The sequence below is a fragment of the Opisthocomus hoazin genome, chromosome 8 (assembly GCF_030867145.1).
Source record: "Opisthocomus hoazin isolate bOpiHoa1 chromosome 8, bOpiHoa1.hap1, whole genome shotgun sequence".
NCBI classification, from domain to species: domain Eukaryota; kingdom Metazoa; phylum Chordata; class Aves; order Opisthocomiformes; family Opisthocomidae; genus Opisthocomus; species Opisthocomus hoazin.
The window spans coordinates 14,111,640-14,135,311 of NC_134421.1; the positions used below are offsets into that span (position 1 = coordinate 14,111,640).

At 43.6% G+C, this 23,672-nt stretch overlaps 1 long non-coding RNA gene across 4 annotated transcripts in view; it reads left to right on the plus strand.

The window, feature by feature from the left end:
• Window positions 1-23,672, plus strand: part of LOC142362135 (uncharacterized) — a 126,207-nt gene that overhangs the window by 36,922 nt on the left and 65,613 nt on the right. For all 4 annotated transcript variants that reach the window (XR_012764693.1, XR_012764695.1, XR_012764694.1 and 1 more), the window contains 2 exons: window positions 18,420-18,551; window positions 19,068-19,260. This is a non-coding gene — a long non-coding RNA (uncharacterized LOC142362135). The remainder of the gene's footprint in view (window positions 1-18,419; window positions 18,552-19,067; window positions 19,261-23,672) is intronic.

The window sequence follows — 23,672 nt, forward strand, 5'->3', positions numbered from 1 at the left end:
TCTTCCTGGGAACAAAGATCTTGATTTAAACATTTCAAAAGACATATTCTGAAGATAGTGGAAACTGTATGGTATATAACTCATGTGGCCACTTTTCCTATGAAAGGGGGAAAGCGAAGCAAAATTAGTTTATTTAATACACACAATGAGAAAAAATAGACTTTGTAAGGAAGCGCTGCAGCTGGCAGGTATCTAGTCGTTGCCATTCAATAGAGGCACTCTACATTTTCAACACTGCTGTCCCATGCTGACAGATTTAAAGGTCCAGTTGTATCTTAATCATAGGCACCAGTGGGCAGCCACTAGTAAGGAAAGGCAGAGGACACTGCAAAACCTCTCTTTGCTTGAAGCTAGAATGAAGCCAAATCTCTGTTCAGAAAAGCTATTTATTTTGTGTTCATTATGGGACTGAAACACAAAGCTCTACCCTTGGGTCCCTGTTGCTGCCTGAAATCAGTGTGTCACCAGGGGAAGTCCTGTCTCTCATGACAACTGCCATCTCGATCAATGCACTGCAAATTGAACTAGGGAATCTCTGCATCTAAAAGCATAAGTTATCACAGCCTGTGTTGGCGCATCAGCACTGTGCAGGTCTGCGTCCAGAGAGGAGCTGCATGCTCTGTAATACCCCTCTCAGGCAGGGCTTGCAGAATCTACAAGGAAAGGTTTTATTTTGCACAGTGTCATAAAAGCTGGGAAAATACTTGGTAAAAGTTCAATAGGCTATTTCCAAAAACTCCAAAAAGATGCTTTCACGGTCCTAGCCTTGCAAATGTTGCAGAAGCCGCACAGTCTGAAGCACTGAACTGTCAGAGGGTTCATACGTGCTTTTAAAGGTGCTGACTCTGTGGGAGGGGTGCATTTGTTTAGCTGGTCACTGCACAGCCTGCGGCATGTTTGAACTCTTGGTCTGAAGTGTCCTGCAGCTACCTGCATAGAGGGGCTGCACAGGAAAATGCCAGTCCTTTCTAAAAGAGGAAAAAAGGAAGCACTGTGGCAGAAATAATGAATAAAAATAGAGTGTTTGCCCCCTCAGTGCAAAATACAGGCAAAAATAAAATTCAACACTTCCAGTCTTTCTGTATCTCTTGCCAACAGCCAGGTAAGAATTCATGCCATTCATCTTGCTGCTAAAAAAAAGCATAACAAAGACAACTTCCACATTTATTTTTAGTTCACCTGATTAAAATCCAGTGTTCATAATAGGGTTAAATTTGGCCCTGAGAACTGATTTTTCCTGAGGAGTCTGCTGTAACTAATAATGGATTTATATTCACATTACTTGTTTTAAAATGTAAATGGGATAAGCAGGTTTTTATTGTGAAGCTTTTTCCAATGAAAAGTGATTTTTGGACCAAAACAAGGATTTTTCTTTTTTAATAAATTCTCCCATAAAAAAAAAAAAAAAAAAAGAAGATAGGTAATGAGATTGCAATTTTCTTGTTTTGCATAAGGAAAAAAGGAAGATAACTTTCTGGCAATAAAATACCTGTTTTTAATAAACATATTCGATCTTAATTTTGAAAATTGAATGTTGGGGTTTTTTCTGTAGTGATCTTCAGTAGTGGTGCTTTGTTTCTTTTCTTTTTGTTTCTAAAATATGCTCGTGTGGAAACTTTAAAAGACCTATTAAATGGGTATTATTCCTTTTAGGCTTTGAGCAGAATACAATTGCTGGCCCTTTTGTTTCATTAATTCCCCATACAAATATACATTTTACTCAATTTAGGATTGTGAAAGACACAGGGATTAGAAACCTATTTAGGCCGACTAAATCCTCTGGAAATTTAAAATGGAAAATATTATCACAGGTTGGGTGTTATACCTACCAAATTTTTGTCTAACTGGTTAATTATTTGCTTGAGAGGATCCTTAAACCTTCTTGTGAAAGCAGGGAGCTTTGGCAATGATTGCAATCTCCAAAGCAGAAAGGCAAGCACACATTGTCATCCACAATGGGGGAAAAGGCAAAGCAGCAGAGGATTTTTGAATTTTTTTGATAGAAGGGCTTTGCTGAGACGACAGGTATATGTGCGTAATTAGGAGGAACACAGAATCATAAAGTCATAGAATGGTTTGAGTTGGAAGCGAAGTTAAAGATCATCTAGTTCCAATCCCCCTGCCATGGGCAGGGACATCTTCCAGTAGACCAGGTTGCTTAAAGTCCCATCCAACCTGGCCTTGAACATTTCCAGGGAGGGGGCATCCACAGCTTCTCTGGGCAACCTGTTTCAGTGCCTCACCACCCTCATATAGTAAAGAATTTCTTTCTTATATCTAATCTAAATCTACCCTCTTTCAGTTTCAAGCCATTACCCCTTGTCCTATCTCTACATGCCCTTGTAAAAGTCCCTCTCCAGCTTTCTTACAGGCCCCCTTCAGGTACTGGAAGGCATCTGTAAGGTCTCCCTAGAGCCTTCTCCAGGCCACACAGCCCCAACTCTCTCAGCCTTTCCACAAAGTAGAGATGTTCCACCCCTCTGATCATTTTTGTGGGCTTCCTCTGGACCTGTTCCAACAGATCGATGTCATTCCTGTGCTGAGAGCCCCAGAGCTGGACACAGGACTCCAGGCTGGGTCTCACCAGAGAGGAGTAGAGGGGCTGGATCACCTCCCTCAGCCTGATGGCCACATTTCTTTTGATACTGCCCAGGATACAGCTGACTTTCTGGGCTGCAAGTGCACATTGCCGGCTTCTGGTCAACCACCACCCCTAAGTTCTCAGGACTGCTCTCAATACATTCTCTGCCCATTCTCTGTATTTGTGCTTGGGATTGCCCCAACCCATGTGCAGGACCTTGCACTTGGCCTTGTTGAACTTCATGAGGTTCACATGGGCCCACCTCTCCAGTTTGTTAAGGTCCCTCTGGATGGCATCTCTTCTCTCCAGAGTGTGGACCGCACCACTCAGCTTGGTGTCATCAGCAAACTTTCTGAGGGTGCACTCAATCCTACTGTCCATGTCAGTGACAATGATGTTAAACAGCACCAGTTCCAGTACTGACCCCTGAGGAACTCCACTAATCACTGGTCTCCACTTGGACATCAAGCCATTGACTGCAGATCTTTTAAGATGCGACCATCCGGCCAATTCCTTATCCACCGAGAGGTCCATCCATCAAATCTCTCCAATTTAGAGACAAGGATGTCATGTGGGACAGCATCGAATACGTTGCACAGGTCCAGGTAGATGACATCATTTGCTCTTCCCTTATCCACAAGTGCAGTAACCTTGTCGTAGAAGGCCACCTAATTTGTCAGGCATGATTTGCCCTTAGTGAAGCCATGTTGGCTGTCACCAATCACCTCCTTATTTTCCATGTACCCAGGAGGATGTGCTCCATGATTTTGCCAAGAACAGAGGTGAGACTGACTGGCCTGTAGTTCCCTGGGTCTTCCTTTTTATTCCTTTTAAAAACTGGGGTGATGTTTCCCTTTTTCCAGTCAGTGGGAACTTCACAGACTGCCATGACTTCTCAAATATGATGGATAGTGGCTTAGCAACTTCATCTGCCAGTTCCCTCAGGACCTGTGGATGCACGTCATCAGGTACCATGGACTTGTACACTTTCAGGTTCCTTAGATGGTCTCAAAGCTGTTCTTCTTCTACAGTGGGTGGTTCTTCATTCTCCCAGTCCCTGCCTTTGCCTTCTGTGGCTTGGGCGGCATGACTGGAGCGCTTGTCAGTGAAGACTAAGGCAAAAAAGTCTGTGAGTACCTCAGTCTTCTCCATATCCTGGGTAACCAGGTCTCCGCTTGCCTTCCGGAGAGGGCCCACACTTTTCCTAGTCTTTCTTTTATCACCAACATACCTATAGAAGCTTTTCTTTTTGCCCTTGATGTCCCCGGCCAGATTTAATTCTATCAGGGCTTTAGCTTTCCTAACCTGATCCCTGGCTACTCGGACAATTTCTCTGTATTCCTCCCAAGCTACCTGTCCTTGCTTCCACCCTCTGTAGGCTTTCCTTTTTGCATTTGAGTTTGTCCAGGAGCTCCTTGTTCATCCATGCAGCCCTTCTGGTGTTTTTGCCTGTCGTCCTCTTTGTTGGGATGCATCACTCCTGAGCTTGGAGGAGGTAATCCTTGAATATTAACTGGGTTTCTTGGACCCCTCTTCCCTCCAGGGATTTTTCCCATGGTACTCTACCAAGCAGATCCCTGAAGAAGGCAAAGTCTGCTCCTCTGAAGTCCAGGGTAGTGAGCTTGTTGTGTGCCCTCCCTGCTGCCCTAAGGATCTTGAACTCCACCATTTCATGGTCACTGCAGCCAAGGCTGCCCTTGAGCTTCACATTCCTCACCAGTCCCTCCTTGTTGGTGAGAACAAGGTCCAGCACAGCACCTGTCCTCATTAGCTCCTCTATCACTTGGAGAAGGAAGTTGTCATCAACGTATTCCAGGAACCTCCAGGATTGCTTATGCCCTGCTGTGTTGTCCCTCCACCAGATATCAGGGTGGCTGAAGTCCCCCATGAGGACCAGAGCTTGTGAACAGGAGGCTGCTCCTATCTGCCTACAGCGGGCCTCGTCTGCTCGGTCTTACCTGTTGGGTGGCCTGTAGCAGACCTCCACTATAATGTTACCTGTCCCTGCCCTTGCCTTTAATCCTGACCCATAAATTCTTGGCTGACTCCCCATGCATCCCTAGGTGGAGCTCCATGCATTCCAGCTGGTCATTGACATAGAGGGCAACATCCCCTCCTTGTCTGTCCTGCCTGTCTTTCCTAAAGAGTCTGAACACCTCAAGAAGAGGGAGTTCAGAAAAACTCATGGAAAGTGGTCAAGCACAGTTCCTTTGTATAAAAAAATGTGTCTAAAGAACAGGCAAAAAGTGTCTATAGAGAAGGCAAAAGGGAAGAGGGAGGGACTGCAAGACAGGTTGTGAGAAGGTGCACAGCCGAATGGCACCAGTGCAGTGAGCACATAAACTTTGAGGGTTTGCTTCCTCTTGCCTCTAAAGCAGTAGGACTGTGTGTGTGTGTTCAAAGGTGTGGGTCTCCAATCATCTAAATATTTCTTTTCCTGACAACAGTAACTTGCAAGACCATGATGTTTTGGACTGTCTGTTGAGGATGGGAAATAAAGTTATTTTGTGAGGGGAGCATTAAACACCACAGGGGGGTGATAACTTTGCAGGAGAAGGTGGGAAAGGGTAGACCCTTTTCATAAAAAGAAATCTGTGCTGCCAGATGTAAATGGCATGGATGAGTTTTCTGATCAGCGAGAGACATCTGGCTTTGTAAGATGCTCTCTATGACTCCTCAGTCAGCCAAAAAAATGTTATCTGGAATGTAACTAAAATGTGATATAGCATAGCATCTCAGGGAGCCCAGGCTTGAGGAGCAACCACTCAAATGTTATTAAAGGAGTTAAAGTCACTTGGGACTGTTAGGGTTTTAGATAATCTTCTAGCTTTAAAACCTTTTTTTTTGTTTTTTGAAGTGACTGTTTTCTTCTATCTGAAATGGGGCCTTGTTAGCTATTTTTAAGTTACTATGACTAGCTTGACTTGTCCAGCTGCAAGGGGGGTCAAGCTGACTCTAAAGGAACGGTATTCTTTGGCCAGGCAGTAAGAGGCATGGGTGTGAAAGCCAAGAGACAGAAGAAAGAACAGGAGGATGTGTGACCAGTTAGAATAAGAGGCTGAGGAGGAGATCTGGGGGCATCTTTCCATGGTTATTTACCTATCTGTCACAGCAGACTTGCCAGTCACCTCTGCAGGACACATGACATCTAAAATCCGGGAAGGAAAAGTGATTATCCCATCTCAGTGTCTCCAACATTTATAGAGGTCAGTTAGTTTGAAGTATTTTCAGTTCAAAATTAAATGACAAGCAGGATTTTCAAAACAGCTGAACTACTGAACATCTCAGTATGATCTTTCCACACCCCTGTGTGTGTGTTTTTGGCATGCAGCTGGCATTATTCCTAGCCTTTCTGAGACCAATGGCCTACTTCTGGGTACTTTTTTCTCTCAATATCCCACCTCGAACTTCTGTAGTGTTTTGAATTCCCAAGCTAATTTCCTTTTTTTTTTTTTTTTTGGCTGGTCTTTGAGTTAACAATACAGTCAGGTATTTAAGAAGCAAAAAAGTTTACGTGCTGAGGAGAATGATAAATTGAGTCAGCATAGGATATGGTTTTTGAAATTGGGGGATGACAATGTAATTCAGCAAGCTTCAATAGGGATAAGGTCCTTCTTACATATCTGCTTTCATCAGAATGTGATATATGACTAGCAGGAGACACAGGTATAAGGAAGGGGGGAGGAAAGCAAGGGAATACATCACTATCTTCTATGTATGTGCTTTTCAGCTTTATATATTGCGTAGTTCTGTGTCTATTTAACTATCAATCTGCATGCTGAGGCCTGGATTGACACAAATATGTATCCTGCAGCTCTTTTTTTTCTCTCTCCGCTTCTGGGATGATAGAAGGATTTCAGGTGTGTGAAGGCCTCCTTGAGAAAACTAAACAAAGTGCCAGGGTATTGTTATTGAAATTGAAATGCACCCAGCAGCACATAGAAACCCCAACTCCATTGCTCTGCAGTTTCCATCACAGGAAAGCAGAGCTCTGCAGTCAGGATGTCCTTGTGTGTTAGCGTGGCAGGGGTCTGATGTATTTCAAGCTTGTGATTTTGTCTTTAATGTGTTTTTTATTCCTATATGCTTTTCCCTGTTGGCCAGAGGATGCTTCTTTCAGGGTTGTGGAGGGCCATCAGTATTCCTGGGAATAGGTTCACAGGGGTAGAATAAAAAATGGGATGTAGCCCTCTCTTTCCTCATTACTGCTGCCTGATGAATTAAGTGTGCTCCTGATCGTGAGACAGGAGAGGTATCCCACTGCCACACAGCCAGTGCCTCCACATCAGGGCTGCATCTGGCCCAGCTTATGAATTCCTCTCATTTTAAAGGAACTCATTTGTTAGCTCTTTACTTTTCAGATGCATCACTGCACAAGCAAAAAGCTGGATTATGCCTGGATTTTTGCAGTAGGATTTCCTCTCTGCTACTTTGTTGAGGCAGAGTAAAAATATTCTCCCCGTTCTTCTCTTCCTCACACCAAGATTCACAGCCCAGATCTCAAACTAAGTTGGTGCTTAACAGAAACAGTTAATGTTTTCACTGATCATGGGTTTTGTTGACCAAGGAGAATATTAAACAAAACATGCCTTGCTTGGCAACAGTATTTAAGTAAAAACATAGTGAATTACAATCTCCCACATGTTTCTGTAGTATTTGTGAATGTTCAGAAAAAAAATAGGGCAAAATACTATATATTCCTCTTTTTAACCTGCGGAGGCCGAACCAGAAATGCAGGGAGAGAACAGGGGAGGGAGCAAACTTGCTCCTTCCTCACAGATTCCTAATTGGTAAGTCACTTCTGATGGGGGTAGTCACTGGGAGAGTCTTTTCTGCCCTCTCTACAAGTAAAGGTGGTAAAATAAGGCGTCAGCCCTTAAGGGGATGCTAGTGAGGAACAAGAACTGATGTTTGGATTGAGGTCTCTATAAGTGGCTGTTTGTCATTACATGATGTGCATTGTTTAAGATTTTGCGTGTATCCCTAGAGGCTGCGAGAATCTGCGATTTCTTGTAGTAATGAGTGAGCTTTCCAAAGTGAATTATAAGAAGTACAATATTTCAGACTAATTTTGACCACTGTGTTTGTTTTGGAAGGCTGCAGGCTCTTTAAATCCACCCTAAATGGTTAAACTAGAGCTGTCTGATGAAGCGTTTTAGGCTTTCTGAAACAGAACTACAGGAGAAATTGCTTTTACAAAAAGTCAACAAAAATGTTTTGCCCTGCACAGTGTAGAAATGTTTACTTACTGCAGAAGCAGGAAACAAGAATAAATTCATAGTTCAGACAACACATATGTAGATGCTTTTCCTCAGCACCTCCTTTCAGCAGGGCTTGACCCAAGAAGTCAGTGTCACTTTCAAAGTGAGAGCCCCAGTAAAACAGTGTGTTTCTGGTTGTGGTGTTACACTGCCTGCAATGATAGCTCAGCCAGTCACTAAGCTGGGGACTCCAGGTGCAGGCACTGTGATTGCTGAACTGCCTTGGCAGCTCAGAACTGTTTCTTTTCATTTCTAAGTTGTATAACTCCTTTCTTTTATTTCTTTCCCCCCTCCTCCACTCTTTCTGTCAATAAAGGTTAAGTGAGTTCCTTAATGAAAGTGTTAGGAAACAAAAAAGAGAGTTAATAATGTAGCTCATCTTTTGACTTTTCTATATTGTTTCCCCTTCTTTTGGATGGCTCTGCTATATCTGTAACTTGACCCCAGCTTGCAGGCTGTGCTGGCACTGAGTTGGGCAAGAGCACTGCATGGATGTGGCTGTTGCCCTGCGTGGTGGTCAGGGCTGGTGCTGGCTGCATGGCAGTGGGGCAGAGACCAGGGCAGGTGATGCTGTGCACCAGGAACAAGGGGTGCCAGCAAGTGATGTGTACATAAAACTCATCCAGTGCCTCCTTGCTGTCAGGCAGGCTTTTGTCAGTGCTGACAGCCTGTCCCTTCCATGAGCATCAAATTAATCCCAGCACTAAAATAAATCTCAAGTCAAGCCATGGCTGATAAAGAATCCACCACATGTCCTTGTTACCTTCTATGTGCGTCTGTCTCCTGTCTCCGCTAGAAGTGCTCCTTAACCAGCTCTTTATGAGCAAACAGATGGGAAGCGAGCGAATCTAGCAGTCGTGTTTCCCTCTGGTGCCTCAACCGCTCTAGGCTGTGACACATGGAGGGTCCTAATGGTGGGGTTTACATGACAATTTAATTTTAAAGAAAGAGGACACGTATGTTTCTGGCAGTTGTGTAATTAGTGCAGTTCCTTGGCAGACCCACCACCGTTCCTTATGCTTCATATAGAGAAAGTCAGAAATGACGGGCAGGTTTTAGCAGACAGCGGTTTTCCAGGGTAGGAGTCAAAGCCCTTGCTGGACTTGGTAAAAGGTCATCCAAAAGATGACTTCAGCCTCATTCCCTGCCTTCAGTCTTACATGGCCTTTGATTTCCCTACCCAGAACTTGGATGTGCCCTAGGGACTGGGCCAGGGAGCAAAGATAGAAAAGTAGAATGTGATCAGTGGGCTCTTATTTGTGGATTGGCTCCATATTGACCATGCCTATGTGTGGTTCTGTTTTAAGTTGAATTAATTCTGTTTTCATCCCAAATATTTATGGCTTTACTGTACTGGTGTCAGAAATACAAAGACTTCTGAAAAATTACAGAAAACATTGAGAGAGCAGAAGGAAAGCCCTTCCATAATTTAAAAATTCTTCAAATTTTTACTTATCTTTATGCCAGCACTTACTGAAGAGTGCTGGACAGGGTGGGAAAAATGCCTGTCTCAACCCTTGTAGGAGGGCAAGGGGACAATGAGAGCAATAGCAATAAGACAGAAAAAGCATCTACTCTAATTATGAGAAAGAGCCTGAATTACAAGAGTTACCTATCTGCTTTCAGCCTGTGGTGGATTTACCTTCTCTGAAGCCAGGGAGATGAGTCCTGACAAGCACCGGCTCACCTTGGAGAAGAGTAGATAGTTTGTACTTCAGAAACTTGTGACCATGGAAGATGATGTGCACTGAATATTAGTAGTTCCCCGTTGCTGGCCCTGGCCTGACCGTTGGTGAGGTGCTTTGCTGGCCTGGAATGCCCACAGGTTACAAATAAATACACCTGCGTTCAATCCATTTGGTCCTGAGACATTCTTTTGGGGAGGCTAAAGAGAAAACAGAGAAGTGTCTTTATGTGTAAGTACTTTCATTCCATCTCAAGATGACAAAGCCCCCTTTATTTACATCCAAGCCATGGTTCAGACTACCCCAAACTATCTATGCCTATCTGACTCCATTGGAAGAGCTGTAGGACGGAGGGTAAAGTTTGGCTGCAGATGAGCCAACTTTCTCTCTGTTGTTCCTGCTTTCATGCTTTTTTCATCCTTTTTCTTCCTTTTTTTAAAAAATGGAATTCTATGGTGAGACTGTGTGCCTGCCTCTTTAATCTTCCACTTTGAATTCATTTGCAATGTGATAGATCGAGTTTGTATTTCAGGATGTGTCAGTGGGACCATGGTAATGCATCTCAAATGGTAAAAGTCTGCATCTTAATTGATTACCCATGATCCTCCTCGGCCACATCCTCTGCTACAAATTCAGCACCAGGGGCACAGAGAGAAGGAGATCAGGAGGGGGAAAGGGAAGGGGGAAGGCACTGAAGAGTTTTAAAAGGATTTGTGTTAATTCCTCCAAGACGTCCCTATGTGATGTTTCTCAGTCAATAGGAGATTAGATTGAGGAGAGGATAGCCACTGTTAATCCTCTTCTATCCATTCCCACAATGGGTATTAATATAGGAACAAAACACACACAAACTTGCAGAGGACTTTTTTATTGTTGCCTTTTTTTTTTTTTTTTCCACTGCACATCAAGGAGAGCACTGAAAATCAGAGTCCTTTTGGTCTCATTTTTCCCAGGAAGGTAGTAGTCAAGGGGGAATGAGTTCCGGACTGTGAGATTCTCGGATTCCCTCTGCAGCTGCAGATCTCTCAGCCCAGAGCTGTAATCATAGCCAGGCAGAATGAGCCTTTCTCCTTCCAGCAAGGTTGGAGGTAAAGGGCAGTGATTTAGGGTCTGTGTTCACTTTAAGAGAGACCATGCAATTCAAACTTTGTCATTACCATGAATCTTGTGGGTTTTTTACAGGAGATTTTTGTTAGGAAGAAAGATCGTTTGCATTCACTCAGAGTCAGCACAAAGACTAAGGAGTCTTTCCAGCCAGCAAGAGCCAGGTGTGCTGTAAACCATTTCAATTCCGGTTTGTCCATCTGGCCTGTTCTCTCACCTGTCCCTTTATTAATACATATCTGGCTTAGTTACATGCTGCTAGGGAAAGCGGGGAAAAATTAGTGATTCATACCTGGTTCCCTCCACACGCAGTAGTTGCACCTTAATAAGCATCTTCATGCCTTGCTTGAAACTGCTTTAGAGAGCTCCTGTATTCCTGATGTCTTATGCATCTTCCCCAGAGTAGGAATATATGCTCTAAAACAGGTCACTGTGCACATGTTTTCTTAGGTAGCAGACTGGCAGTGAAGAGGGGAGCAAACAAAAAGGGCAGTGAAGTGGGGAGAAAGAAGAGACTTTCTTTCTTCTTTCCTCCACCTCATATTTTTTCCCTATTGACAAAAGAAAAAAAAAGGAAATTCATGAAAAATTAATGCAAGATGCAAGCCTGATCTTTCAGTAGGCTCTGTCTAAAATTGAACATCCTGGTTCTTGATGGCAAGTTCCCTACATTTTGCCAGTATTAACCTTTGAAGAAGACTGAGGTTATGATAATAAGCATTTCTATAGTAACTTTCATCAGAAGGTCTGATTCACTAGCACTAGCCTAACCTTGGAATAATGTTCTGAAGCAGTTAGTTATCAATTCTCCTCTTTTACATACAGAAAAGCAGCGTTGCAGAGCACTGAAGCAACTTTCCCAAAGTCATTCATAGACTGTGGCATAACTCAGGACGAAGGCACAGGTCTCTAGGCTCCAAAACTTGTGCTTTGAGTGCAGGGCCACCCTCCTTAAGGCAGCCCACCACCAAGCAAAGCTACAAGGGGGACTTCATTCCTTATTTCCAGCCAGCACTGTAGCAATGGAGAGTATCTGCTTCCCTTGCTTTTGGCCAAGCCCTTTCCCTGCAGGGAAATAAATAATCCATTTGCTGTTTCTGTCTGACATATGATCTACCATGCATGGCTCAGACATCTAAAACACAGGTGACCAGAAATGGAATCTGTTTTAAATATATAATTGTCCAATTTCTTTCAAGATTCTGGAAAAATATTCCCTATGACACACAGGAACTTTAAGTAGGTTTCATAGGCACCACCTGTCATTTTCAAGCAGAAGATTGATAAGGCCTGGCATCAACTTTATCCATGGTCTCCCTCCTTCCCTCTTTCCTCCTCGAATATGTTTTTCTCCTTTACCCCAGGATCTGACTTTGATGAGCTTTCTGTCAGTCTCCAGACTAGCCCGTCCAACACACAGTACATCAGCTACCAGCAAAGCAGAGACATGCCGTTCTTCCAGGAGAGGGTGTGAAGGGTAGAGCAGCTCAGGGGTCACTTCATCCCACTAAATCTAGCCCTCCTCTGCTCCTCCTCTCTAGTAGGGGCTGTGGAGTGGGAAAGGAGTGTGGATAGCTTCAACACACCGTCCTCTGCAGACTGGGCTTCACCTGCTGCTTTGGTTCCATGAAACCTTAGCTGAACTCAGTGGTTAACTCAAACATATAATAAAAATCCCTCCCCTTGCCCCAAGCTACAGAATTTTATTTACCTTTCTTCCCTGGTACATCTGCATGGGTGACAGCTGGGCAATTCTTCATCATGAAAGTTCCAGCCAAGTCTTGAAAACCAAACCTTTTTTATTGTAGGCAGTGGTGTGCTTTCGGAGACTAGGCAGTTAAGGCATGTTCTCCATAAAAGCAGCAGAAAACAATATGCAGCATCCAATACTGTCCGACTGAAACAAAATCGGGGCCCAGTCTTCCACCTCCTCTAGCACTTCACCTTGACAGACCTCATGCCACCCAAAGCAGCCTTCCCAAAAGTCCCAGAGCTCTTGGAAAAAATAGCAGACTGGACTTGCTGTAGTTATTTCGGGTTATTCTAGCATCTATGCTCAATTCTCATTCACTTCTTCCCTTTGCCCAGTCAGAGCTTTTATCCCCTCCTTGTTTAACCAGGTATAGTTACCACTTTGCTCATAAGAGCTCAGAAATATTTCCTTTCAGGTGCAGCTTTAGTGAACAATAAATTTAACTCCAGTCACCTATAACACTCTTAACCAATTTAAGCTCTCTCTTTCCTAAATTCAGGGGCTACTCCAGGAAAAACTCTCCCCCATATTCACCCTCCCTCCCAAATCAAGGTCTCTTCCACACTGATTGATTCACCATTTCCTCTTACATCCCAGATGGAGCTGAAAAGCTCCACCTGCTGCTATTACTCAGCAGTAATTGCGCTGCACTTTCATGTAGGCTTCAAGCATTCATCATCAGGATGACTCAATAAGGCAGCCCTACGCTACTGAAAGGCCTCAGAGCCTCCATCTCTCTTGCACATGCAATAGCCACCTTCTGGATAAACTCTGGTGTGTGTTGGGAGGGAGGGGAGAATGTGTTTTGTGATGAATAACTCGCCAAAATTTCTTCTCTCGTCTGTATTCTCAGGCTGTCTGAGAACCAGTCAAGTAATCCTCACAGTCATACGTTATTCTCTGAACATTTCCCATGAGTGATGCTCCGTGTGTAGCTCATCCTCAGGCAGTCCTTTGGGGAGCATTCAAAATGAAAGCTGCATGCCAAATGCACCCTGTATTTGCTGTGTAGAGTCCAGTCTGCAAGCTAGAACCTTGTTGCCTCCAAGGATGCCCAAATCCTCTGGCTTCTTCGCATCTGTCCGCTGCTGGCTATACAAGTTGGGACCCTTCAGCTGGGCTTGAGCTCTTGGCATGGCTATGCTCATCCCCAGGCTTCAGCCTGATGTGCTCAAACCTCTTCTCATCTGCAGCCCCGTCACTGGGCAGGCACACATGCAAGTCCCCTCCTTTGGCTCCTCATTTGTCTAATAACAGCCAAAGGACCAGACACCACCTGGCATTAGTTACCATTGGGGGCAAACAAGAGGACAGGAGTGAGTTGGAGATGAAATGTCCACTTCTTTTTCTCCAAAGCCATTTCCCCAGCTGCTGTTACTGTGCATGTGTGGTGCAGGGGGACTCACAGAAATATTGATTGGTTACCGGAGGGATTTTTCTGTTCCTGTGCTGGGCAAATCTAACTTCATGATGAAGGTCTCCAGAGAGCTCAAAATTCACTTTTCGTAACCATTATGTGATATTCCCTTGCACCATCTGGCAGAGCAGTTCTGCTAAGTCACCAGAACCTATCTGGAAAGCAAGCAGAGCATATACCTGCAGGGTCATACAACATTTATTTACCACTTGCAGGGTTTTTTTCATTTTGTTGTGGAATATCATTTATCCAGCTTTGGGAGGGTGCAACAGCCTTGTCAGGAGACAAACCTAGAGCCAAGAAAACAAGTGTCATTCTTGGCACTGCCATGAGCTCTGTCTGTAACATCCCATCAGCTTCTCCAGTGTCTTGGGTCACCCTGGCCCTGGACAACACTGGTGTTTCTGACTGCTGTGGATGGTGAGGGTGAGGGTGTTGGTGGGTGAGGTGTGCCAGATGGTATGACAGAGTTGCTGAATGAGTGTTCCTCCGTCACTTCTGTGGGCTTTCTTTCATCTCCCTTGTGCAGGCTGTGGAACATATCTGTATGTATTTTTAAACATCTACAGCTACATACATATATCTCTAAAAGAGTCCCTATATGTGCATATGTACATCTATATATAGCCCCATACAGATAATCATTATCAGTATGAGGGGGGAAGCTGGAAATCTGAAATATAACAGACATGCATGCTTGTGCCAGTAGGATTGCATCAAAGCTGGCTGAAAATGTAAACAGACTTCTTTTTTGTCCCAAGTATCAACATTTTGAAAATTCAACCTATTCGGCAACTGATAGAAAATATAAAGAAAAAAGGATAGTTGCCAAATCTTTCAGACTGAGAAAGCTGAAAGATGTTTTCCCCTTTCAAAATTAAGAATGTCATTGAAAATGTGATAAATTTTACTTCCTCTAATTGGGAAACACTGTTCTCCCCTAACTATTTCTGTCCCAGGCTTTCTGACATTCTTAGAAGCTATTTGGGCTGAAGTTTTAAAGGCGTTGCACCTTAAATGTACCTAAAGAAGCAGAAAAATGTACATAGTTTTGAAAAATAAATTTCATTACGCAGTGTTAGGTACCAAAGCATCGTTACAAAACCTGGCCCATCTGTAGGTAGGTGTCACAAGTGTTAAGAGTAACTGATGATTCAATGTATCTGCAGCCATAGAATCATAGAATTTGGGTGGAAGGGACCTTTAAAGGTCCAACCCTCCTGCAAGGAGCAGGGACATCTTTAAATAGATCAGGTTGCTCAGAGCCCCCTTCAACCTAACCTTGAATGTTTCCAGGCATGGGGCATCTACCACCTCTCTGGGTAACCGTTTCCAAGTGTTTCATCATCCTCATTGTAAAAAATTTCTTCCTTACTTCCACTCTAAATCTACCTTCTTGTAGTTTAAAACCACTACCCCTTGTCCTATTGCTACAGGCTCTGCTGAAAAGTTTGTTCCCATTTTTCCTATAGGCTCCCTTCAGGTACTGGAAGGCTGCAACAAGGTATCTCCAGAGCCTTCTCTTCTCCAGGCTGAAAAGCCGCAGCTCTCTCAGCCTTTCTTTTCACCTCTCAGCACAGGAGAGGTGCTCCACCCCTCTGGTCATTTTTGTGGCCCTCCTCTGGACCCGCTCCAACAGCTCCATGCCTTTCCTGCGCTGAGGGCTCCAGAGCTGGATGCAGGACTCCAGGTGGGGTCTCACCAGAGCAGAGCAGAGAGGCAGAATCACCTCCCTCAACCTGCTGGCCACACTTCTTTTGACGTAGCCCAGGATATGGCTGGCTATCTGGGCTGTGAGCATACATTGTGGGCTGATGTCCAGCTTTTCATCTACCAGTACTCCCAATCCCTTCTTGGCAGGGCTGCGCTGAATCCCTTCATTCCCCACCCTGTATTGACACTGGGGGTTGCCCTGACCCATGCGCAGGACTCTGCACTTGACCTTGCTGAACCTCATGAGCCTTGCACAGGCCTACTTCTTGGGCTAGTCTGGGTCCCTCTGATTGGCATCCTGTCCGTCAGGCATGTCGATCGTGCCACTCTGCTTGTTCTAGTCACAGCCACTGGGGCACAGAATTGCTTGATCTTATCTACTCTAGAACTCCTCAGAGACCTGGTCCTGATTTCCAGAGAGAGAAGAAAAACCATCCTCCATTCCTCCAGTTTTCCAATTTTATGAGCTTTAATTGGTAAATCAAACAATTAACCAGAAGCATAACATAAAATAAATATTAACCCAATTTATTTTAATTTACTTTGATATAAACAAAAGCAATTAATCTAATTATCAGGTTAATTAAACCATTATAAATAAATCAGCAACCTTATGAGCTTTGTCTAACACACTGGAAGACAGCAGTTAGCTTCCAGCCAGAAGTGCAATGTAGCATTACCAGCACCAGCTGAAACATCTTATTCCGTCTGAATGTCAGATATAGCAAGGTGCCAGTCACTCCCATATCAGAGGTGATATTGGTGTTCATCAAGATAGTCTGTTAAAATTACAGATGATCTGGTGGTAGCCAATATCTCTGCTTTGCCAACAGAGGTCATATAAAAACATCCTGGTGCATCTCAAAATCACCAGCTTGTTACAGTCAAAATTCAGATGGAAATGTACAGAGAAATACTTTCAGCATTAATCACACAACGATCTGTTGGTCTGAAATTTCATGCATGCATAATTCTGGAAAGTGGCCATTTAGTTTAGGGAAGCCTTAGGTGTTCAGAGTCTATTAGGTAGCTGTCATTAATAGGAGAATCACTGGGTTATCTGCAAACGCACATGTGCACACCCACAGAACAAGGATCATCAAGTGTCAGAAGTCCTCTTTTATTTAGACTGATGTTAGAACCATCTTTCTAAGAAAAATATCACAAAAAGACAACCCTCAGAGCATTTTCTGTTTAGGCAATATGATTTCTGTGATTTCCTCTGAGAGCTTCAGGAAGCCAGCATGTTCGGAAAATTACTTAGTGGTTTCTTTGAAATACCTTTTTAATATTGATAACTTTCCTTAACCAGATTAACCAGATGTCAGGTCTGATGAATCTGTGTATCGTAACACATCTGCCCACCTTTTGTGGCTGCCTGTCAAGGCAGAAGAACCACAAACTTCTTTAAGGGGTGGTGGTTATGTGTGGCAGCAGCAGGCACAGCCAGTTTCAGTGACTAGGAAACAGAAACAAAGACTTCTGATTTTCAGAAGGGGTAGTGTGGTTTATCCCACTTCCTCCTAACTTCTGCTCACCAGTTTCTTGGCAAATTAAAATGGGATGCCTCTGAATTCACCAGCATTGCTTGGTATATCCTGCCCCTCCATGTAAAAGACAATCCTATACAATCATAAGCTGAAAACCCCCCACCCCATCAGACAAAGAATTTATAGATATTTTAATATTTCAGATCATGGCTGAATGGATAGACGCCACTTATTCTATCCTACAGAAGCCCCAACTCAAAAATTACTTGGAAGCGCAAAGCTAGCAAAATGCTGGTGCTAAAGAAAGTAATTCTGTCAGCTCTGCACAGCAGTTGCTAATCCAGAGAGACCTGCAGAACTGCTTCTTGACAATTCAGTGTTGGTTTCCAGCTCAGGCAAATTTAAGAGAAAATATTACCTTTTGTCATCACCAAAACATGGGTGTTTCCCTGTACACATCTTACTTTTTAAGCAAAGTTCCCTAGGCACAGATCTGTCTCTGCCTCCCAGCACAGCCTGCAGGACGGAAATGCCTGATCCCAGTTGGATCCCCTTACTCTAAGTAGATTAAAATGTGTATTAAAAATTTATAATCATCATAAGTAATTAATGAATAGCTCAGATTTTATAGTAAAGGGGCAGCATCTGGGAAAACTTCTGCATAGCAGAAGTTTCTGCTGTTCTCAGTAATGACGCTGGGGACTCACTGGGTCCTATTGCATTACATAGAGCCCCCCCCCCCCCTTCCCTCCTGGAAGATAAACCCGACTCACAACAGAACAGGGCTTAGTTGGTTCGTGTGAAAGGCTACAACAGTCCCTCCTGTACAACTTAATGCCACTGAGGTACATCAAGAGGCAGAAAAATATTCAGAGGGACATTCCCCAGCGCAGGAAATGCCACTGCTGGGAATGGGCTCGGAGAGCTGCACGCAACCGTGATGGGGCTCGAGGGGATTGCAGAGGACATGCAAAGATCACCTGGGCTATCCCTAGCGGTGCTGCAGGTGGTTGCAGAAATCAAAAAACTGTGGCCTTCTGCAATCCAAAGCACAGCTGGATTCTAGCAGTGGTCTCTGTGACTTTTCTTCAGCATTACCTCCAGTTTGTTCCTCTGTTTGCTGGCTGCCCTTGCCACTGCAGTGTCTTGAGGTGATGACTTTCTTGTTGGGTGAAATCTTCCCAGCCTGAATGTGAGGCTCGTCAGGTTCCTCCCACTTCCTCCCACACTGGAAATTTGTGTTCACTAAGTGAAAGCACCTTCCTATATGCATTACAGCTCCTGATTGACAGGCCAGGCAGAAAGTGTAATTTGTAATGTTGAAGTGAGGTTGACAGGAATAAACTAGCAGTCTGATTTTTTTGCTTTGCAACTATGTTAAAAGATAAATTGATCTGTCTTCTCCTTTGTTTCAGCTATGCAAGAAGAAGGACTTCTGCGTTTTTCCACAGTATGCGGCCGGAGCAGGTATAACGAGGTTCCGCTAGCCAGCAGCCAAAGAAAGATACAAGATACGTATGCAAAGAAGATGAACAAGGTTTTAAATAGTAAGTGCCTTTTCAAAAAAGCCTTCAAGAAGATTAGGGTGTGTGTACTTGTGCCATTATCCTAGCCAGAGAGGAAGCATTGACAGTAATTTACGATTAGTTTGAAACCTTTATCTGCAGCCTAAGATTTGCATCAAGTTCAAGACTAGAGAGGATATGCAGTCATTAAAGGCCAGGACTGGGAATCTGAGACTCCAGGGTCCTACACTCATCTATACTGAATTACTTTAATTTAAGGTATATCCTTTAGCCTCCCAACACATCTCTTTCCTTCTGTGTCCACTTTCCTAGTTAAACAGCTCCCTTTCTGACACCATTGTCTGAATTACTTATGCCTTCCTCTGATGGCCACACTTAAAAATATATTAAAGACTGTAAAGAACCCAGAAAAAGGAAAAAGAAAAACCTGATGACAAGGTTTGGATAAACTGCGTTACTGAGAAAGCTCACACTCTGAATGTCAAACCTCAGTATCGCTCTGGAAATGTTTCTAAGCGGTTTCTCTTGGCATCACAGGCACCACCTTTGCAGATTCCAGAAGCCACCTAAAAAATGTAGGTGAGAGCTATGCTACCTCTGCAACTACATGGATGTAGGTGAAGAGCATGTATGAAGGCAAAGGGAGACAACTTGAGTTCATGCCTGCATAGAAGTGGTAGCAGGGAAATATCTAGCTGGAGAGAAGGCGCCACGTGCAGGAGCTACTGAGGTGAGTCTCTAGTAGGGCTGCTATGTCCCTAGATGATGCTCAGACCCGCAGCTTTGGAGGAAGAACTATCACTAAATGTCTGTGTCCCCAGCTTCTGCCATCAGAGGGAATGCTTCAAGGGAAGAAATCTTGGGGTGGTGGTCTTCCTGCAACCCCACAATGATGCTTTCCCTATGGCCACTTCTTACAAAGTTATGGAGCTTTCTAAAGGAACATTTTCACCCTGTAGAATATCAACACCTTCACCAGACCTGTCTAACAGCCCCTTCCCATTCTTATACCAACACAGTTAGTTCTGCCCCTGTTCCTTCCCTGGCCCTTTGTAGCTTTGGAGCATACCTTGGAGACAGAGGAACACGAGTGGGATTTGACCTGGACATCTGGAGGTGGGGAGAAGCAGTGGAGAGGGCTGGTCATGTTCCAGTGCCCCGGTGGGAGGTGGACAGCTGAAGAGAGATTTGGGAGCAATGTTCACTCAGTCTGCCCATGCATTGGGATGGAGCGTGTAGGGAACCATGTATAGCATTACCTAGTGGGATCCACAGAAAGACCCCTAAATATCTTGACCAGTTCTTGCTGGACAAAAAAGATAGTAGCTTAAGGCATGTAAGAAGATAAACTGAGGAAAGAGCTGGGCTATGATATGCTGCAAGGGGTTTGTGGTCCTTTTTGGTTTTTTGCCCCCGCTGCACATGAAAAAGTGCCTTTCTAAATAATTCTGGCTGCTTTTTTTTTTTTATGAGCTTTTTTTTTTTTTTTTAGTTTATAAATAGACCTCACTTCCTGGTTACACAAATGTCCCTGATTTTGGGTGGAGAGTAGGGAGCTGGAGCACTTACCAAGGCACTGACAATTCTTTCTCTGTGTATAACCCTACAGGCAGGGAGGATAATAATTGTGTGTGAGGTCAGGCAGAGAAACTGAGGACACTACTGACAAAATAGAAGAAAGGAAGGAAAAAGGAAGTGTGGAATGGTGGATCATGCTCAGGTGAACAGTGATGGGATAGGGCAGATCACCACACTCCTCCAGAGACCTTTGCACAGGCAATGTCTTTAAGCGATACTCTGAACGCTTCTCCTGTTACAAACACATTGATTTCCATTTGACAAGGAAATCCGGCATCAGAGTTTAAATGAAATGGAGTCCTGCTGTTTCCATGGAAATCTCCCATGCCTATCAGATTAATGGAGGGCACGCTGCGCTTTGCATAAAAGTAAACAAAATAAGGCTGCCGCAAAGGCAGGTGGTTACCTTTTCCATTCAGACTGAAAATTCCTTATGCTCTCATCATAGATGCTCTCCCTTATCCCTCTCTACTTCAACAGAGACCTCCTGTCCTACATACAGCATTTATTTCAATTGACTGGATCCCATGGAGATACTGCTGGATAACCAGCATAAAGTACATGACAGACAAATTACAGGACTAATAGTTTAATCCTCTGTAATGAACTATATGTTCCTTTGATGTATCCAGCTTTTCTATGCCAGTTTTTGGTTTTTCCCATGACCTGGAACTGAGCTTCTTCTCTAGTTATAGACACCCTGAGTGGCTCAGTTAAGATAGTATTTTGATGCTCCATGTCCTATCCTTCCACCCTCCCAAGAAAATTGGTCTGCTCCTGAAGATGAAACCTTTGATGTGAAAAAAGAGCAACCAAATATCAGCTTAGTATGTAGTTCCCATTGAAGCCTATCAGTGGAAGTGGAAAGATTCATCTCCGTTGGGCAGCATGGGCAAGGAGAGCTTTTGGGTTTATTTTTCTTGTTTGCATCAGCACCAGCGATCTAGCCTGACAAAACAACAGGCTGTTCATCAGGCTCTAACAGACCAAATGATAGCAATTTATTATGTCCCAAGCACTTGAAATAGTTTGCATAAATATTTGTGTAATGCAGGTTTACCACGGCATGAGTTATTTCCTACCTCAAGCACAGAGACAACATATAGCATGCATTAGCCTGCCTGGAGCTCTGTGTTACCACAGCTGGACCACTTCCAACCCTGAAATAGCTTGGATATATATGTCTATGTTCCACCAGACTGTACAGGGTATGCATCCTCAGCAAAGATCTAAAGCTGTAGCTGCCTGAAATTTGTCCTTCCAGCCATACAGCAAAAACTCACTTCCCAGAACCAGAATCTTGGGTTTGCTCTGGCAGTGACAGCAGCCTTTGGATGCTCTTCCTTCTTTACTTTCTTCTGGCCTGGAGCATAAGCAGGAATCATTTTTATGGTCTCAGACTCAATTCAAAGCCACAGAAGAGGAAAAATGCAGATTTACTCCTTTTTAAGCTTATGCACGTAAGGGAGCTGCAAACCCAGTTGTTTCTTTCCAAGTCCTTTTTATCATTTTAGCAGCATCAAATTGGCGTGCAACCAAACACTGTGATTTTACCACTATGGTCGTAGATTTCAGCAAATTTGTTTTCCCCAGACAAAGAGAGACAAGCTAATAAATGCAGATGAAAGATAAAATGCAGCAGAAAGTGAAGGGATAGGAAAAAAGAATGAGTACTCTTGTCAGGGTGTGGTGATGAATGAGTAGCTATTATTTTTAGTCTCGGGCATGAACTGGGAATTGTCTTTGGACAAGCTGAAGTTGCAGGTCAAGGTCAATACCTGAGTCAGGATTATGATTCAATGTCTGGATGATGTTTCTTCCTTACCCTTTACAGCTGATCTCTCAAAAAGGAGGGGCAGTAGGGCAACACTAAATATGAATATTTCAGCTTAGAAACTAAGGCTATTTTTAAAGGGGCTAACACATATTAAAACTGCAAGAAAGAAAGTGAGACTACATCTTAATAAGCTTAGAGGAGGGTGCCCAACTGCCCACCAAGGATTTGCCAGGGCTGGATCCCTAACATAGATGTGCTAGGCATTGTTAGAGCTGGAAAAGAGAGAAAGCTAAAACCAACAAAGAGAGCAAAGGGCTGTACTGCTTGCGACTTATAACCATTGCAGCATCGCTGCTGCATAGACACCAAGGTTGGGGGCTACTGCTGTAAGGTTGAATACAAAAATACACAGGAGATGAATAAAAACTGAGATGAACCATCCTCTGCTGTCTCCTAACTTATCCTGTTTTATGCATTTCATCACATTGGAAAAAACCCATTGGTTGTTTTACAGTCCTCTACAGCTTGAGCTGAGGTCACTAAAAAGAAGTGCTCAGCAAGCAATGAACTGTCCTTAGCATGATTTTAAGACTTTCTTAGAGTTCCATGGTAGTAATCCACAGTCCCAAATCCATCTCAATATCAGCTGACTTGGGATATCTACATGAATAATCCTGCTGTCACAAGAATTATCTGGACCTGTATCCCTGGAAAAAAAAATGAAGTATCACTTGAAAGTTTTCACCTTCTGTTTAAAACATGAAGGGCACTGAAGATTCCCCTGTGTTCACAAGAGGGGGGTCAAGCTGCTCAAAGTTTCAAGTTTGTAGCAATTTTTCCTAGGAGCAAAGGAAATGTGTGTATATTTGTGAAATTATAAAAACACTAAATGAAAGCGTAATAAACTCCCAAAGGGAACAGGAAAAGAAAAGATGTTAATGCAATTACTGCTGATAACGTTTTAAAAGAGTGTGTGTGTGAAAGAGAGAAATTAGTACATCATCTTGGAATCCTTAATTACTGGCATGTTAATTACACAACAAAGCTATCCTCTTCTAATGAAATAAGTGAATGAATATCAGAAGTGTTGTTCCATTTAATCCAGAAAATGAGTGCTGGGATCCAAAGCTGTGTGATGTAAATCTGGAAGAACTCCAGAGAAGTCAAGAGAGTTATCCAGTCTCTAGCATGAGATGGCAGAGATGGAAAGCAGTAAGGAAACCCCCAAAGTACTATTTGATCTCTCTCTTGGTAGGAGAGGGGCTAAGAGGTTGGTCGCCTTTGGTCCCTGCAAGCGAGTGAATACTGACTATCATGTGGTTTAGCTAAAGAGGTTCTTTCGCGTGGATCATTGGCCCCTTCCTGATGGGGTGGGCTGGGTGAGAGGCCCTTATTTCCATGTAATTTCATGCAGAGGCTATTACTCTTCTGTTAACTGGGAACCAGAAGTAATCAGGGGGATGGGATCACTTCAGTGTTCAGTTAGTAAAGTACATAAATCAAGAAAGCGAATGTTTCACTGGGACACAAATAAGGATGTTAATTAGGCTGCTGCTGCCTACACAAGCCTGGCTATGTCTAACCAGCTCACCAGGGTTCAGAACTTAGACTTGGTCTTCCACAGGGAAAAACCAGGATTTCTCCTTCTAAGAAATGGAAAATATAGTGAAAAGACAGCTTTACTGTCTCTTAGGATTGAGGTCTGAGTGTGTCTTCCTTGGATAATTTCTCCTCATTGTTTTGAAACTGAAAGGCTTATTTTTCTCATGTAGGAGCCTTTAAGCAAA